This window comes from Mus musculus, chromosome 14, assembly GCF_000001635.26.
Source record: "Mus musculus strain C57BL/6J chromosome 14, GRCm38.p6 C57BL/6J".
NCBI lineage: Eukaryota > Metazoa > Chordata > Mammalia > Rodentia > Muridae > Mus > Mus musculus.
In genome coordinates this window covers 74956396-74974394 of record NC_000080.6, presented here as the reverse complement: position 1 = coordinate 74974394, position 17999 = coordinate 74956396, and positions in this window count along the sequence as shown.

Genomic DNA, 17999 nt, shown 5'->3' with positions numbered 1-17999 from the left:
GTCCAGTTTCCGGCTTGGGCCAACAAAGCCTCTTGGCTTTTCCTTCCTATGCACAACATTTCAGAAGTCACCAAGTTGCTGGATTTCCTCTGGTAACTGAAAAAAAGTCATTCGTGTTGAATGCAAGGAGCTGGTCTGACCCCCCAGTCCATGATTTCTTCCTGCAAATGTCAACGCCTGTTTCCTCCAGCTGATAAGGCACCCTGGCAGCACACTAACGTGTGCTCTCCAAAACACACACCGCGCAGCCAACCGGCAAGCCCTCACCTCCATCCATCCCAAGGGGAGAATCATGTTTTCTATTTTAATTAAAACAGTTTACGTTTGTTTATTTATTTAGTGGACACACACATACACACACACACACACACACACACACACACACACACACACACACACATACACACACGGGACATGTTCGAAGGCAACTTGTAAGAGTCCATTCTCTCCTTCCACCATGAGGGGTCCAGGGATCAAAATCTGATTGTTAGTCTCAGTGGGAGTTACCCAGCTGCTCCAAGAACAATGGTTTTGTTTTTGTTTTTTAAATTTTTTTCTATTATGGTAAGTATACAGGATATAAAGTTTGTCAATTGTTTTTATCATTTGAGTGTAATTTGGTGGCATTAAAAACACTGAGTCATATTTTAAAATAAATAGCTATTAGTGACCCTATAGTCTCACTGAATGTGTCCAAGAGAAACAACATAGAGAGAGCTATTAATATCATTTATTTACAGTTTTTTCCTTAAAGGAAAAGTATACTATTCTTACGAAAATATCACTCTGAGTATTGGGGAGGGAATTAACCTCTGGGCCAGGTGTGGACTTAGACAAGGAGATTAAGGGGCTGCCATAAGTTCCCAGTCTGTAGGAAAGTTCTGTTATGTGCAGCGTTGACCCTTCTGGCTGTCAAGCAGATGTCTCCAGCTGAAAGACTCAGTGACAGCAAGTGGCTTTTCTAAGCTTGAAGAAAAAAATATCATCCCACTCCCATGATCAGGACTGGTTAGGGGGAAAGTGTATTGCATCGTGTGAGTTTGGGTTCAAAATCCAAATCTGGGTCTCTAGAGCTCATTGCAAGCCTCTTAGAACCTCTTGGCCTCTGTTTTCTCATCTATCAAATGGGGATTAATAAAATGATTTACTAGCCCACAGTGGTAGCACATGCCTTTAATGACAGCACACAGGAGGCAGAGGCAGGCAGATCTCTGAGTTCCAGGCCGATCTGGTCTATGGAGCTAGTTCCAGGACAGTCAGGACTACATGGAGAGAGCCTGTCTCAGAAAATAAAATCAAAATAAAATAATCTACTTCAGAGTGCGATTATAGGATTTGGACGAGGTGAGAGGATTAGTTAGGGTAACACCAGCCATTAGACATTAACAAATTCCTGGGTCTCAACAGTGTCACCTGGCAGAATAGCAGTCCTTGCTGACGTCACAAGGACAGGAAGGCGGCTTTCCTCTAAGAGCAGCCAATGAGCTGAGTCACTTTCAAACATCAGCTCTGGCCTCTTAAGAGGAGACTCTAGCTTTTCACCGAATGGAGGCATGTTCCTGTAGGTAGCCCCAATAAAACTGGCTGGTAGTATTTGTACTTTGACCTATTATAGAGTCCCCATCATGGGTGAGTAGATGTGTGTGTGTGTGCTTGTGTGTGTGTGTATGTGTGTGTATGTTATAGCTCCCCAGTAGTTTTTTTTTCATACAACAGAGGAGAGAGAGAATTAATTTCTAGCATTTGTAGACATTTTATTTTTAACCTCTGAAAAAGAGAGATTTTCATTCCCTAAAGAAAATGTGTTATTCTACATTACAGGCTCAGTTTCCACAACTGAGCTTCCCTGTCATCTGACTCATGTGTAAAGCTGAGATCCCGCAGGGTAAGTTTACCAGGAAGAAGACTGTTTGCAGAGTGAGAAACACTGACAGTCCACCCCAAGGTTGACTTTATCTCTTCTGCCAGCAATTACAACCCAAGTTAGGGCTAAATGGCACAGCTGCTGATAAATACCATTACTGTTTTCACTTTCCAATGGGCCGATAAAATCCTGTGGTCTTTTCTCTGGCACTGGGGCCAAAGCGCTAAGAGCAGAAGTTGAAACCCTGACACTTCAAAGCCTAGGGCATCCTGAACAAGTTGCTAGTTGTTTGTGTTGGGTTTTGTTAAACAATGGGCTGGATTCTGTGCCAAATACAAAGCAGGGAGCATAGATTTCAATGTTACCCTTTTATACAGAGCTCTTCATCCTGTAAGTAAATTACTGTCCTAAGAATCATATTCATTTCAGACTCCAAGTCTATATCTATTTTTCCTCAAACTTATGGCTTTTCTCCAGTAAGTGTCCCATTCCCCCGGATCTTTTAGGATGACACTAGTTCTCCTAGGAGCTCTCTGAAACTGTGTAACCACAACAACTTAAATCACTTTACAGTTTAACCTGACAGCAAAACTGGAAAGAAAATGCTCTCAATGGTACTGTAAACTGGACATCACATTCACGTTTAAAAGGAGTTTTGGCAATCATATTTGAGCATCCCCACAGTCATATGGGAGCCTTAGGTCAAGCTCCACTGTGCCTATTACAAAGCTGAGTTTCAGAGCGTCTGAGCAGTCACTGAAGCTACCAGGTAATACAGCTAGGAACAGAGCCCAGGTCATCATTAATATTACTACTACTATTTTGATATCTTGTATAGCAACATGTTTTATAACTATAATATGATACTGTTTATAATAACAGCAATATATTATTACTAGTGTTATTACTTGATAATGTAATTATTATCATGTATACTAGGCTGGCTCCAAACTTACTGTGTAGCTTGAACTTCAAATCCTTCTCCCTCTCTCTTCCCTCTGAATGCTAGAATTACAGGCCTGTGGCAGCATGCCCATTTTCAAAGTGCTACCGATGGTTTGGTGCATACTTGATGAGCACATCTCCATCCCTAAACGGTCCCTTTTTCTGCTGCTTCTACACTCTTTGCAATGGGCTCAGTGGATAATGAAAACCACAGACAATAGTTAGCTCTTGATGCAACCTCCTTCCCAAAGTGGCTTGTGTGGGCCATGAGCACGCATCACTCTGACCCTGATTTCCACGCTACTTCCTGTCTTTTTCCAGTATGACATTGAAAGAGATTTTGTGTCCCTCATAAGTCTGTCCCACACCCACTCTTTAGGCTTCAATCCCAAGGAGCTACTCACCTCCTATCAACATTACTCCAGGCAAGCAAGCACCAGCCACACTTGATAATGATGTTCTGGGGACTGGACGGTGAGATCAAACACAGGCGATTTCTGGCCATAGTGGTATAAAGTGCTTCTCTGTGGACTACAGGATGCCAGACAGCTGCCTCCAAACATCCAGATGTTTGGCACCCATGTAGAACAAACCTTTGATTTGCTGGCCAAATATGCCTTTGTCTTGTAATCAGTCTGCACCCTCTGGGATGTTTTTTGGCATCCGGTAGGCACTGTTCACTTCTAAGTATGTAGATTTTAGCGTTTCAACTTCAAGAAGGTACCCTAGAACAACAGCCCCCCACACTGCTTTCCAGTGCACAGATCTTTCCTTGTGGCTGGCCACTCTGACAAAGACAGAAAGACACAGCGAAACAAATATTTATAACCTCTTTAATCAGCTAAATGGATCTGCATCAAAGCACGGTGTTCTGTTGGGACATGAGACAAGGTCAAAATAGTCTCTGTTTTTCCTCTTATATCATGGACCCTGACGTAGCAAATGAGAGGCAAACTTCCTTTCGTTTTACCTCAAAAGAAGTAAGTTTTACAAACACTTAGTGAGTATTGAAGAGCTCTCAAGAGAATAAAGAGAAATAACACTTTCCCCTTTGGAAGATACCGGACAGACTTAAGCCTATCTATTTCCTTTGTTTCCCAGGACAATCTTGGCACTCAGGTTACCAGTGGTTGTGTTTATTCTGTTTGTAGCTGTCAGTCCTTGTCAGGCTCTGTGTCTGTCTGCTTCTCTGGTGCTCTTGACACTCCAGGAACTTCTGGAGGAAGAAGATTCATCATTAACCCACAGTGTGAGATGTCCATCTGTTTATTAGATGAATGGTGAACTAAGAATGCATGCATCATATCATATCATATCATATCATATATTATATCACATTCGTTTTCTCGTTGCTGTGGCAGATAAGTGCTGTGGAGAGTTTGAAAGGTCACATTTATTTGGGCTCATGGTTTTGCAGAGTTCAGTCCATGCTTATTTGGGTCCGTGTGCTGGGGCAGAGCATCGTGATGGCAAGCATATATGATGAAAGAAACTGTTCATCATGGACAAGAAGCAGAGAGAACAATAAAAAGGGGCCAGGGATCAGACATCCCAAGGGTCCACTACTTCCAGGCAGACCCTGCCTCTCAAAGCTCCCAGAACCTTCCAACATAAAACCACAAGTTGCAGACCACATGCCTAGTACATGGTCTTTTCACCTCCAAGTCAAAACAATCATCTAGGAGCAAAGTTTCTGCCATCTCTTAGGCCTGCCGAACTGACCTTTTGAGGAGAAAGAGTGTGTGTGCTCTCCCTCTGAGTCTGAATCCCAGAGGATTCCATTAACTCAAGCCTGACACTAGAGAGATTACCAAGAGTGGCTACAGTATAAATACAGCCACCTTACGGTAACCCAGCAATTGGGATCCAATTCCACCGAGTGAGAGTCCAGGAGGGATGCTGAGCACACAAACCACAGATGTCTGCTGTGATGCACAACCACCAAGGGCTGAGGCTCAGCCTCCATCGCACGGGTTAGCAAGACCTTGCTTATACAGTTGTCCTATTCTCAGTGGTTTGGGGATTTGTTGAAAGGATCCTTTAAACACCAAAAGGTGCCACCCAGAGAGGAATGCCTTTCAAGCAGAGCAATTCTAGATCACGCTGGGTGAGAGCTTTGGAGAAGGCATTTCCCCAGATTGCTTCAGCTACCCCATGGAGAGAGCTGTGTTTACACACAGAGTAAACAAAATAAATTAAAGACTAATAATTATTTGCATATTTGATTATAATTTCATTAAAATTTGCATGCATATGAAAAACAACTAGAAAGGAATTTCAATGAAGGCTCATTTGTTTTTGTTTTTGTTTTTGGAGGAAATGGGCTTGCAGGGGGAGGGGGTGGTGGTGCCTTAGTTATGTTACTAGTGCTGTGCCAAAAAGCAAGTTGAGGATGGAAGGGATTATTTAGCTTATACTTTTGCATTGCAGTTCATCATCAAAGGAAGTCAGGGCAGGAACTCAAGTAGAGTAGGAACCTGTGTCCAGGAACTGATGCAGGGTCATGAAGAGCTATTGCTTTCTGGCTTGCTCCCATGGCTTGCTTTGACAGCTCTCCCCCCCCCCACCCGTGTGTGTGTGTGTGTGTGTGTTTTGTTTTTTGTTTGTTTATTTGCTTGCTTTGGGGGTTTTGTTTTGTTTGTTTGTTTGTTTTTTCAAGGCAGGGTTTCCTTATGTAGCACTACCTGTCCTGGAACTTGCTCTGTAGACCATGCTAGCCTCAAACTCAAAGGTCCACCTACTTATGCATCTTACCTGCTGGGATTAAAGGCATGTGCCACCACTGACAGGTTCAGCCTGCTTTCTTAAGGAACCCAGGACCACCAGCCCAGGAATGGCACCACCCACAATGGGTTAGGCCTTCCCCCATCAATCACTAATTAAGACAATGCCCTATAGGCTTGCCTACAACTGGATCTTATGGAGGCATATTCTCAGTTGAGGCTTTCTCCTCTCTGATGACTCTAGCTTGTATCAAGTTGTCATAAAACTAGCACGTATCATGTATAGCTGGGCGTGGTGGCAAACGCCTTTAATCCCAGCACTCGGAAGGCAGAGGCAGGCAGATTTCTGAGTTTGAGGCCAGCCTGATCTACAAAGTGAGTTACAGGACAGCCAGGGCTATACAGAGAAACCCTGTCTTGAAAAACCAAAAAAATAAAAACAAAAAAAGACCCAACAAAACAAAACAAAACAAAACAAAACAAACAAACAAAAACAAAAACAACAACAAAAAACCTAGTACATATAACTGACCTCTTATCAACTTGACAACACAAAAACATCATTCTTCAATTAGAACCTTTCCTTTCTCATTTATACCCAAGACAGAACATGATAGTTAACATCACAATATAAAAACATAAGTAACTTAAAAAAAAAAATCCCACAGTCCTTGCAAAATCAAACACAGGGAAACCACATACATGTATCTTTAAAATGTTCAATCTCTTAAAAAACAAACAAACAAACAAAAAAAACCACCAAAATCTCTTTTAAAAGTTCAAAGCATTTCAGCTGTGGACTCGTGTAAAAAAATCAAAATTAAATTAAATATCTTCTCAGTTCAAGGGGAAGAACCAAAACACAGTCACAATCTGAACAAAGCAAAACCAAACTCCAACATCCACTGTCTGGGATTCACTTGTCATCATCTAGGCTCCTCCAAGAGCTTAGTGAACCCTCCAGCTCTGCCTTCTGCAGCACACACAGCTTGTCTTCTAGGCTCCAACTGGCTCCACTCCACAGCTGATGCTGTCCTTGTTGGTCATGCCAAGCTATTGACACCTACCTCCAAAATGCTGGGGTCTTCTACTGCAGCTAGGCTGCACTTTCATCAATGGCTTCAAATGGACTCTGTTCATGGTGCCAAGTCTCAACTTCCTTGCATGAACCCTTCAATCTTGGGTCTTCAACTGCCACTGAGACTACACATTCACCAACGGCCTTAGTGCCAAGCCTCAGCTGTTCTCCATGACCCCTTCATGCTTTCAAACTCAGTACTATCTGAATGACTATTACACTACCAAGCTTGGCTACCAGCATGAGGTAAAACCTTGGCTGTATCTGGAAGACAGCTTCTGTGTGTTCTCAGGGAACACTGTCCAGAAGACTTCACCTCAAGGATATTAGTCTCCTTAAAATAACCACTAATTTCTCAGCTCCATCTGACCAGCCTGGAGTATCCCAGCAAAGCAAATATTTTATTTTAGTAGTTCTGACAACTTGTTAATCACTACCAATTCTTCAACCTCATCTGACCAGAACTACAGAATCTTAACTGAAATAACAAGTAGCTCCAATAGAGTCTTTAAACTTCCCCCTGAAACTTCACAACCAGACCTCCATTATCTGCCTTGTCCTCAACATTCTTATCTTCCAGGCTCCTACAGAACAGCCCACTGAGCTCTCAACACTCAGTGGCTTTTCTAACTCAAATTCCAAAGTCCTTTCACAATCCTCCCCCAAACATCATGGCCAGGTCTATCATAGCAATACCCCACTCCTGGTACTAAGTTGTCTTAGTTAGGATGTGAGTGCTGGACTGCCAGGCATTGTTAGTACTGGAAACTAAACCAAGATCCTTTGCAAGAGTAGCAGTCTCTATAGTCCCCATGAACAACAAAAACAAAAATTTTATAACCTTCATAGCACATTACCTAGATTATTATAAGGTTCTGTTCCTCAAATGTAGAGCCACATTATCTCTTGGGTATACTATTTACATTCCTGTGTAATTGTTACTACCAAATAAAGGTCACCACTTACTATTTGGTGAATTGTGTCCATTATCTTTACTCAACTAACTTTCATATCACTGTAAAAAGATAAGTTTGTCATTATTATTTTACTGAAAAGGAAGGTGAGATCCAGAAGAGACAAATGGATTGTTCCAGATGACAAGCCTAGAGTAGACCTTTGGCATATCCTCTGTTTCTTGAATTCTTCCACATTATAGTCCCTCAGTGTGAATCTTAGGGCAAACCATGCAAACCTTCTAGAGAACTGGGTGTGGTGGCATACATCTATGATCCTGGCAACTGAGAGACTCAAATAAGTGGATCATGAGTTCAAAGCTAGCCTTGGGTACCTGGCTAGATGTTTTCTAAAAAAAAAAAAAAAAAAGAAGAAGAAGAAAAAAAAAAAAAGAAAAGGAAGGAAGGAAGGAAGGAAGGAAGGAAGGAAGGAAGGAAGAAGAAAAAACACGGAAATCCAAAGAAGGAAAATCCAGAGACTGATAATTCTATCACCTTTCTGGCCTGGTTTCTGAGTTACTGCACTGTCACTGTACTGAGCTATATTACACTTGCCATAAAGGGTAAAAAAGTGATAATGCAGTTGATTCTTCTTTATAGATGTACAGTTTCTTCTATGAAGACCAGTTAATCGTGCCCCATGGACAGAAGAATTTTTCTCTGGTTATTGTTCATCTTTTCTTATCTCCTGTAAGCATGATTTTCCCCTTGAGCTGGTGTAAGAGCCTATTGGTCTCTTGTTAATCCCTTTTTTAAAAGGTATTATGTAGCTGTCTTCAGACACACCAGAAGAGAGTGTCAGATCTCATTACGGATAGTTGTGAGCCACCATGTGGTTGTTAGGATTTGAACTCAGAACCTTCAGAAGTGCAGTCAGTGCTCTTAACCACTGAGACATCTCTCCAGCCCTCTCTTGTGAATCCTTAATGACATAAATTCATATCTATATACATTTGTATGCTTTTATTTTTCAAAATTGACTTTTGAGGCTGGACGGCATGGCAAATGTCTTTGATCCTAGCATTCAGGAGGCAGAGGCAGGTGGATCTCTTTGTGTTGGAGGCCAGCCTAATCTACACAGAGAGTTCCAGGATACCTAGGGCTACATGGAGAAACCCTGTCTCAAAAAACCAAAAAAAAAAAAAAAAAAAAAAAAAAAGAAATTAAAAAATTAAAAAAATAAACAAAACTGACTTTTGACTGAATGCATTTTGAGTCACAGAAACCAGAAGCAGTACTATTATCTACCATCACAGTTCCTTCTTCATGACATAGATATCTAAGATGCTGACTTATCAAGCACCACGAGAATTCTGGCTATGCTATGAGCAGCTGCATTGCCCATGGACAGTGGTGTTTGAGATTGTTGGTTGGGCTGTCAATTCCTTTTCCAATGTGACCATTGCATCAATGCAACCATGTGGGAATTGAATTCTAGAGAGAATAAATGCCATGGCCACAGCAACATAGCTGACAGGCAGAAAGAGGATGTACTTTTTAAATAATACATTGGTTCTGTGGATACAACGCACAGTAGTATTGCTGTGACCTTAGCCTTTTCAAGAACTTTCATCAGAACAACCACCAGCATGGCACAATAAGCCCAAGGTGCATCAGTGACACATTGTATGTTGGCAGTAACCATTGACTCTACTTAAACGTAAGGCCTGCTCAACTGAGGGAAATAATGCCTAGTATTGGGAGTCTAGCCACTAACCCAGGGTTAGTGATACCATGGGTCTTGGAGGAGAACTTTCAACCACTACTTTACTAAACCAATGTAATTCCTAACTGTATTCTAAATAGTTATTCTGGTACATACAGTGTAGCTCTCACCCCTTGCCAAGGCGATCTCTCTTTGCAACAGGGAGACCATTACAGAAAACCACAACCAATCAACTTTACAAAGCAACTCCTCTATCTAAGGCTCAAGGAACATTTCAGAAAAGGGGCAGAAAGATTGTGATAGCCAGAGGGGACCAGAAAGTCTGCTGTGAGATCTTCCAGAAAAGCCAGGAAAACTACACCCATGAAGTTTCAACAATATGGATTCCTAAAGAAGACTTGAACAAAGATGAAACCAATTGATATACTAATATGGAAGGGGGAAATCCCCTCGACAAAAAGCTACAGATGACAGAGGGACACTAAGAGTGGAAAAAATAGTCCTCCCCAGGGAAGAGGCTTCAATTGGTTATCCAATACTAAGTGGTCAACCCTGAAATCACATACATACAAGTAATATTATACAGGCTAAGCAGGCTTTATATTTGTGTGTGTGTATACACACACATACACACACACACATATATATATGTATATACACAAACATATACACATACAGATATAATATATATTTATATCTCTCTATATATACATACAGATATGTGTATCTGTATATATACATATATGTACATGTATATACAATATACACATGTATACAATATGTAATATAATATATAATAATATACATATGTATATAATATTTACATGTACATATATATTAAAGAAATAAAGGCCATGGATTTGAGAGAGAGAAAGGAGAGCATGGTATATGGAAGGGGTTGGAGGGATGAAAGGCAAGGAAAGAAGTGATGTAATTATATTTTACTTTTAAATGTTTATAGTTTATTAATATCTTATATTTTATTTATATGTACACTATTTATTTATATTTAAAAATAGCCCTAGCACTGTAATTTAGACATAGCTGTAGCGTGTGTGATTTTTCCGAGCTTATCTGATCTTGCTTACGGAGTCGAGCTTCTTTTACTCAGAAGAGGAAGAGCCAAGCGGGAAGCCAAAGGGAAGAAAACTAAACTGTAACTTGCAAAGCTGCGTTGTAAGTCAGATTTTCATCACCATTCTCAGTAACTGCACCAGGTCACATGATTCACACATGTTTTATTAAAAAAAAAGAAAAGAAAAAAAGAAAGCCCTGTGGGCTTTTCTCTAAACTTGCTGGGGTTATGTGGAGAGGTGGCTGATGAATGCTTGCCTACCTAATTCACATGGTTAATGACTAAGAAAACAGTCAACTATTAAGAGCCCAATATTTCTCATTTGCATTCAAATTATTTTTCAAGCCAAAAGGAAGTTGGAAGGGAGGCACAAACATCAGCTTGGCCTCCTTTTGGGAGAGCCTACCTCCCAACCCACTCCTTATCCCGTAGGTTTTAAAGTGCCCAGGGTTGAACCCAGGGCCTCACACACTCTACCTCAGAGCCACAAAAAGGCCCCGCCTGAAAAAAAGCTATTGGTTAACTCAGCCATCTGGATCTAATTTTTGTGTGTGTGTAGGAAAAGGCACAGGCAATTTGAAATGGCCAGTGCATGCACTACAACCCAAGGAGTCTCAAGGAACTGAAATCTGTGTGGTTCTCTCGTTTTGCACCATGAGTCTGCACTCCACTGTGGGAATTTCACTTCTTTTGGTCTCACCTCTTCCCCTTCCTGCTCTTCGCTCCCTGTCTCCCGTCAGCACACAAGGTAATCTACAGAATCACATTCCCCATATGATCACGTTCCCCATATGAAGCACGAAAACAGAAAATTGTGGCTGAAAGTGCTAACCATGCAGTTTTCTTTCCCTTGTGCAATCACTGTTTAAACAAAATGGAGATAGTGCTGGACGGAAATCTGGGTAAATCAGTCAACAAAGGTGCCAGAGACGCTCTCGACTCATGAGATTTTTACCATGAAGGTGAATATGAGGTATTTAATCAGAAAAGATCTCTGCCTTTGTGTGAAACATCCACTAGTTCTTGTCAAAGGTAACATTCCAGGTGACTCAAATGCTGTCTAAACACCTGTTTACCATTTACCACAGATTCAGGCAGGAGATCATGTGGGTCACTGGGAAATGAGCCACACACTGGGCAGCCACGCTGTTCATGATTGCTGAGTTCTGTACTCCAGCAAAGGGTGGGTACTCATATCTTGCTGTTGACATAGGGTGTTGGGTCATCAGCCAGATGTCAGGGACACTGGAAAGAGCTTGAATACACATGAATAATCCAACCTCCCAAGTAATTAAGAAAGGCAAGGTAGAGAACCACTTGGGAGTTTGGCCCTAGAAACCTAAGCAGGGGTTCTGAGTATGGAAGTCAGAGCCTGTGGTTTCCTTCCACACATTCACGTTCTATCCACACTCACCCCACGGATGTGAGGGCTGAGATGAGATCTGGCTGCTACTGTTCCCTCTGTGTGATAATCCAGTGTCAGAGAGGCCCAAAGAGTCAAAACTTGCTGTATATAATATTTTCAGAGATTTTCTCATGGAATTGAATGCCTTCAAGTTTTCCTCCCTCTCTCCCTCCCTCCCTCCCTTCCTTTCTCCCTCCCTTTTTTTCCTTCTTTGTTTGTTTTTGAGAACCTTAGTATGCAGTGTGGTCAGTGACAGTATCTGACCAGCCTTGAGGGTTCAGAGAAACTCCAATACCTTTGAAATTTTTGTACATAGCTCTCTGTGTAGAAGTTAAGATGAATTTTTATATATGCCTCAGTACAGGGGAACTCCAGGGCCAAGAAGTGGGAGTGGGTGGGTGGGGGAGTGGGTGGGGGAGCGTGTAGGGGACTTTTGGGATAGCATTGGAAATATAAATGAAATAAATACCTAATTTTTTAAAAAGATGAATTTTTATGAGGAGAGGGTATACATTTTTCTTTTTCAAATCTCAAACGACTCGCCATGCTGAAATATTCTGTACCACAGGTCTAGAGGAAGCCAGTCCAGAAAGGCCAACACATGAAGTGGGATCTAGCTCACCCAGAGCCTTCTCTTGGGTCTCGCTTTGTCCAAGACATACAGTTACAGTCAAGAGTCAAGTAGGCAAACTATCTGAGGTCCCTTGGACCAGCTGGAACCATAGCCTATAGCTAGCAGCACCGAGGCCAAACCTCTCCAGTGACGCCACACTGGGAGGAAAACAGAACTGAACTGAAGGGAAGCAGCAGCAAATCTCAGCATGGCAGGTAATTGCACGGGCAATGACTTCCACCCCCAAGAGGATGGTGCTGGTTAGTTTTCATCAACTAGACACAAACTAGAGTCACCTGAAGAGGGACCTTCAGTTGAGAAACTGCCTTATCAGATGGCATATAGGCATGTCTGAAGGGGCATTTTTCTCAATGATCGATGTAGGAAGGCCCAGCTGACCCTGGGTTGTGCTACCCCTAGGCAGGTAGTCCTGAACTGTCTCCTGAGAGGCTCTGCCAGAGCCTGACAAACACAGAGGTGGATGCTCACAGCCAATCATTGGACTGAGTGTGGGTCCCCGATGGAGAAATTGGAGAAGGGACTGAAGGAGCTGAGGGGGTTTGCATCCCCAATGGAGGGGAGCAACAGTTTCAACTGGCCAGATCCCCTGGAGCTCCCAGAGACTGGACCACCAACCAAAGAGTACACGTGGAGGGACCCATGGCTCTGGCCGCATATGTGGTCTTGTTGGACATCACTGGGAGGAGAGGCCCTTGGTCCTGTGGGGGTTCGATGCCCCAGTGTAGGGAAATTCCAGGGAGGAAGGCAGGAGTGGGTGGGTGGGAAAACAGTTTCATAAGGCAGGGGGAGTAGGCATGGGATAGAGGGTTTCCAGAGGGGAGACCTGGAAAGGGGATAACATTTGAAATGTAAATATTGAAATGTAAATGAAAATATCCAATAAAAGAAAAAAAGAAAAGAAAGAGAGAGAGAGAGAGAGAGAGAGAGAGAGAAAGAAAGAAAGAAAGAAAGAAAGAAAGAAAGAGAAAAGAAGGCAAGCAAAATGAGCAATCCATGGGAAATAAGCTAGCACCCAGTGTTCCTCCATGGCCTCTGTTTCAATTCCTGCCTCAAGCTCCTGTCCTGACTTCCCTTGGTGAGGAACTGTGATGTGGAAGTCAAGCCAAATAAACCCTTTCTTCCGGGAGTTGGTTTTGACGACTGTTTTATCACAGCAACAGAAACCAAACTAAAACAAGGACTGAAGGGAATAAGAGCAGTCAGGAGTTGGAGATCACGTTCTGAGCAGTACTCTGTCTGGCCAGGTGAATGGTATTGGGCAATGTACCTTCAGGCACTTTTTTTTTTTTTTTTTTTAGTTTCCCAATCTATAGAACTGGAGAAGCTGAACAAGATTCCTAAGGCTTTCTTGGCCGAGCAGCAAACAGGCTCACTCCAGACTCCAAGGTGTGGCCCTGCCTACAGAAGGGACTCTGGAGATGTCTATTGTCTTATTGGAAGCCTCTTCCCAACATTCTTTGCTGTCTTGTTTGGCATCGTAAAGATGAACCCAGAGCTTCACATATGCTAGGCAAGCATAAGTTAGCTCCCTGGCCCCTGAGAACGGGATTTCTATGTGTATCTCAGACTGGCCTTGAACTCACAGTGTAGCTGGGTTGTCCTTGAACTCACTACCTTTCAGACATGTATCACCATGCTCAGGGCCTCTTGATGTTTCTATCTTAAGCATCAAACTACGTGTTGTTTTACATTTCTGTTTCCTTGTGTGCGCACTCATGTGTATGAGAAATGTGCACATCTATGTCATGGTATGCACACAGAGGTCAGAAGACAAGCTCCGGTGTTGATCCTAGACCTCTGTGAAGTGGAAACTTCTAGTTCTTTGGAAAGTTAGTTATGCCAAATGATGTTTTGCTGGGCACACAGGTGAAAGGATGCCTTGCTAATGCAAACACGTGAAAGGCTGTTTTCCTGAAGAAGACACTCAGGCTGGTTGTCGAGCCTGGAGGTTTCTTTAGGACTGAACTACAGCTGCCTGGTGTCTGCTTGCTGAAAGGCCTGGACTGTAGCTGCTGGTTCATGCCTGGTGTCTGCCTTCTTAGAGGACTGGTCTGCAGCTGCTGTTTTGGTGTTTGGTGCTTGCTACGGGACTGAACTGCTGCCCAAGAAGATTGAGGTCGCCCCCAAAAACCTGTTGCTGAACAGGTCCATTTCTCCCCACTACCACATTTCTCTTCCACTACCTCTGCCGGGTGGTAGGCTAGAAGAGAGGTTGAACCCTTATTAAAACGAGGCTGCAAAAAAATTTATGCCTACACTTCCATCTTGTTAGAGACCGTGTCTCTCCTTGCTTGTCCTTGTGCTCACCAGGGAACCTGGCCCTGTAAGCTTCTGGGGATTCTCCCGTTTCCATGGAGATTCCAACACTTCACTGAATCTGGCTTTCAGAAGGTTAGGGCATCTGAACGGAGACCCTCATGTTTATCATGCTTTAGCCACTGAACCATCTCCTTAGCCATCACCTGGGATGGTTTATGACAGCTTCCTCCCTCCCTCCCCCCTCTCTCCCTCTCTTCTTGCCCCTTCCCCTCCCCTCCCTTCTTCCTTCCACATACCCTAACCCTAATCTTGACCCTGCCCATGATTAGGAAGCACCTCAGCATTCATTGTTGAATGCTGTGTTTCCCTGCAAATACTTCTCTCATCCATGCATCCTCCAGCACTCTCTGAACCTCTTGCTAGCCCAAGAACTTCTACTTTACATTGTAACACCATTCTGGCTTGCCTCTTTACTTCTGGTTCCCTCTGTGTGGTGACATGTCACTTAAATCTTCCTTCAATTCATTCATAACTCCTCATTGATTATTGTCCCAGAATCACTGCTATCATTAACTATAATGAATTAAATTGTTGTTGTTATTATTATTATTATTATTATTATTATTATTATTATTATTATGACTGTGTAGTCCTGGAATTCAGTCTGTAAACTAAACTAAGCTGACCTTGAACTCAGCAATCTGCCTACTTCTGCCCCCTGTATGCTGGATTAGGTGTGTTCCACCACGCTCAGCTAATTGATTAAATTCTTATAAAAGTTATAGATGTAGGGGCTAGTTGCTCTTCTAGAGAACCTGGGTTCAGTTCCAAGTACCCACAAGGTCCCTTAAAATTGTAACTCCAGATCCAAGGGATCTGACACCCTCTTTTAGCTTCTGTGGGTACCGGGTACATATGTGGTACATGCATGGGCAAAACACTCATATACATAAAATTAGAGAAAAATATGGTAGAGGCATACAAGGTGAAAATGTTAAACTAAATAGAGAAAGCACCAAAGAGAAACCTTTCTCTGTCTGTCCCCCAGCTCCATTTTCTATGCCATCATTCTTAGTGGTTTCTGGGTGACCTTACAGAGTCATCTTGTCCTACACAGGCACATCATGATTACAGCAAACTTGTTCCTGTACCTGGAACCATATCTTGAACCCTTACAGTTAGACTGCAGCCCTGTTGAGCTCTTAGCTATCTTTCTTAGAGCAAAGACCTGCTTCGCGTATGTCCAGGTGGTGGTTGAGATTCACTTCAGACCACAGGGTCTATGTTCCCTTGCAGTCGATATCCTGAGATTTCTAGTAGCTGTGAGCAGATCTGAAGATGTCTGGACCCCTGTAAGAAACTGTGAAGGAAGGATCTGGTATTGAGAGAGCTGTCATTGGGTTGAACCTCTTTCTAGGTCATACCCTGATCAGGTTCACCCATCCTGATTTTGCTCTGTCTATCAACTAGAGACCTGAGTAACTCCATTTTGCTTTTGAAATAACGTGCCTTATGACATCAGGAAGTGACTGTGTTCTTTTGTGTCTATGCAGCATCTTATTATTGTCCCATTTAACTTCCATCTATAGGTGTGACTCCTCTATAAATGATGCATTGGGAAATGTAAAAGAAAAATAATTGGTGTTCTCTTTTCTCTATTTAGATCCTTGACCCTTTAGCACATAGTATCTAAAGTATCTGAATTGTTACTTAAGTGTATGAATTTTCACCTGTGTTTCCTGGTAGTCTTAGAATTCCTTCCTTCCTTCCTTCCTTCCTTCCTTCCTTCCTTCCTTCCTTCCTTCCTTCTTTTTTTTCCTTTGAGACAAGGTTTCACTACATAGCTCAGGCTGGCCTGGAACTCATTATATAGCCCTGGTTAACCTCAATCTCATAGCGATCTTCCTGCTTCAGTCTCTTGGCTGCTGAGATAATGGATGTGGACCACCAGTCCTGATTTGGAGATCCTAGACCTGTAGCCTATGATGGAAGCCATGTCAACATTACTGGGGCACAAGAGCTAAAGGCATTGTGGCCAGAGGACACTCCCTGTTAAATGCAGAGAGAGATTAGCCTCTCTGCAAGCATCTGACGAGTCACTAATGACAGCTTTGGATTTGGAAAAATGTCCCTGTAATGACATCACGTTCTTGAAGTTTCCTTCTGAGGACCATAAACCAAGGCCTTCGTTAGATGCAGACTACCTTAACCATAAGTAAGAAGCTTCGACTTGTAGGATCCTCCTGAGACACACACTGGAGCGGTACATGCTGAGCAAGCAAATGTCTAGTGACACCTGCCATGTCAACATTAACTGGGAAGAAACACTGAGGGTTGGACTGGGGTTTGCCCTGGTCTGTGGTCTCTTCAAGCATGGACTGCAGAGGTCTTGCAGGCAGAGATGACTTCTTTATTTTTTATTTTTTTAAAATGATTCCTTTTGACTCATTTTTTAAATGTGTATTGGTGTTTTGCCTGCATGTATGTCTATATGAGTGTGTAGGATCCCTTAGAACTGAAGTTACAGACAGTTGTGAGCTGCCATTTTGGGGCTGTGAATAGAGAGTCCTCTAGAAGAGCAGCCAGTGCTCTTAACCATTGAGCCATCTCTCCAGCCCCGGAGATTAGTCCTTACAAAGCATGTACAAGAAAATGTTCCAAGAAATTCCTTTTGCCTGTTCGCAAAGTACAGTAGCACAGCCAAGGCCTTGAGAGGTCCATAGCAAATTTACTTCTTAACTTTGTTTGTTTGCTAGAGACAGGTCTCATGTAGCCATGGCTGGCCTTCAACTCAGTGTAGCCAAAACTAACTTGGAACTCCTGAACTTTCTGTTGTCATCTCCCAAATGCTGAGATTACAAGCATGGGCTGCCGTGCCTAGCTAGAGAAGAGTGCTGTTTGTTTGTTTGTTTTGTAATACTGAATTTGAATTGAAGCCAGAGCCTCCCACGTGGGTAAGTGCCCTGCCAATGAGCTATATCCTCAACTCTCCACCCTTGTTATTTTTAGTAATTGTACCCTTTTTGCACAATGCCTGCCAAGCAGCCTAAACAACTACAGCCATAGGAATACACACTGAATAATGCTACTTTAATTTCTCCATGTAAGTTCAGCTACTTAGAGTCAGAGAGCCAGGTCTCCCAAATAGTGTATGTGTTCATCATAAAAAAGCAGAAACACAGTAAATCCACGTTGTATGATATAATACAATGATTGGGTGGAGCATGTAAGTAAACCAATTATGTGTGCACTATTATCAAACATTAATCCATTAGCTAACATATATATTTGCATACTTAAAAAGCTAGGTGCTAGTGAGGTGTGGTGGTGTGGTAATACCCACCTTTAGCCCCAACATTCAGGAAGCTGAGGCAGTCAGGGAGAATTTGAGGATACT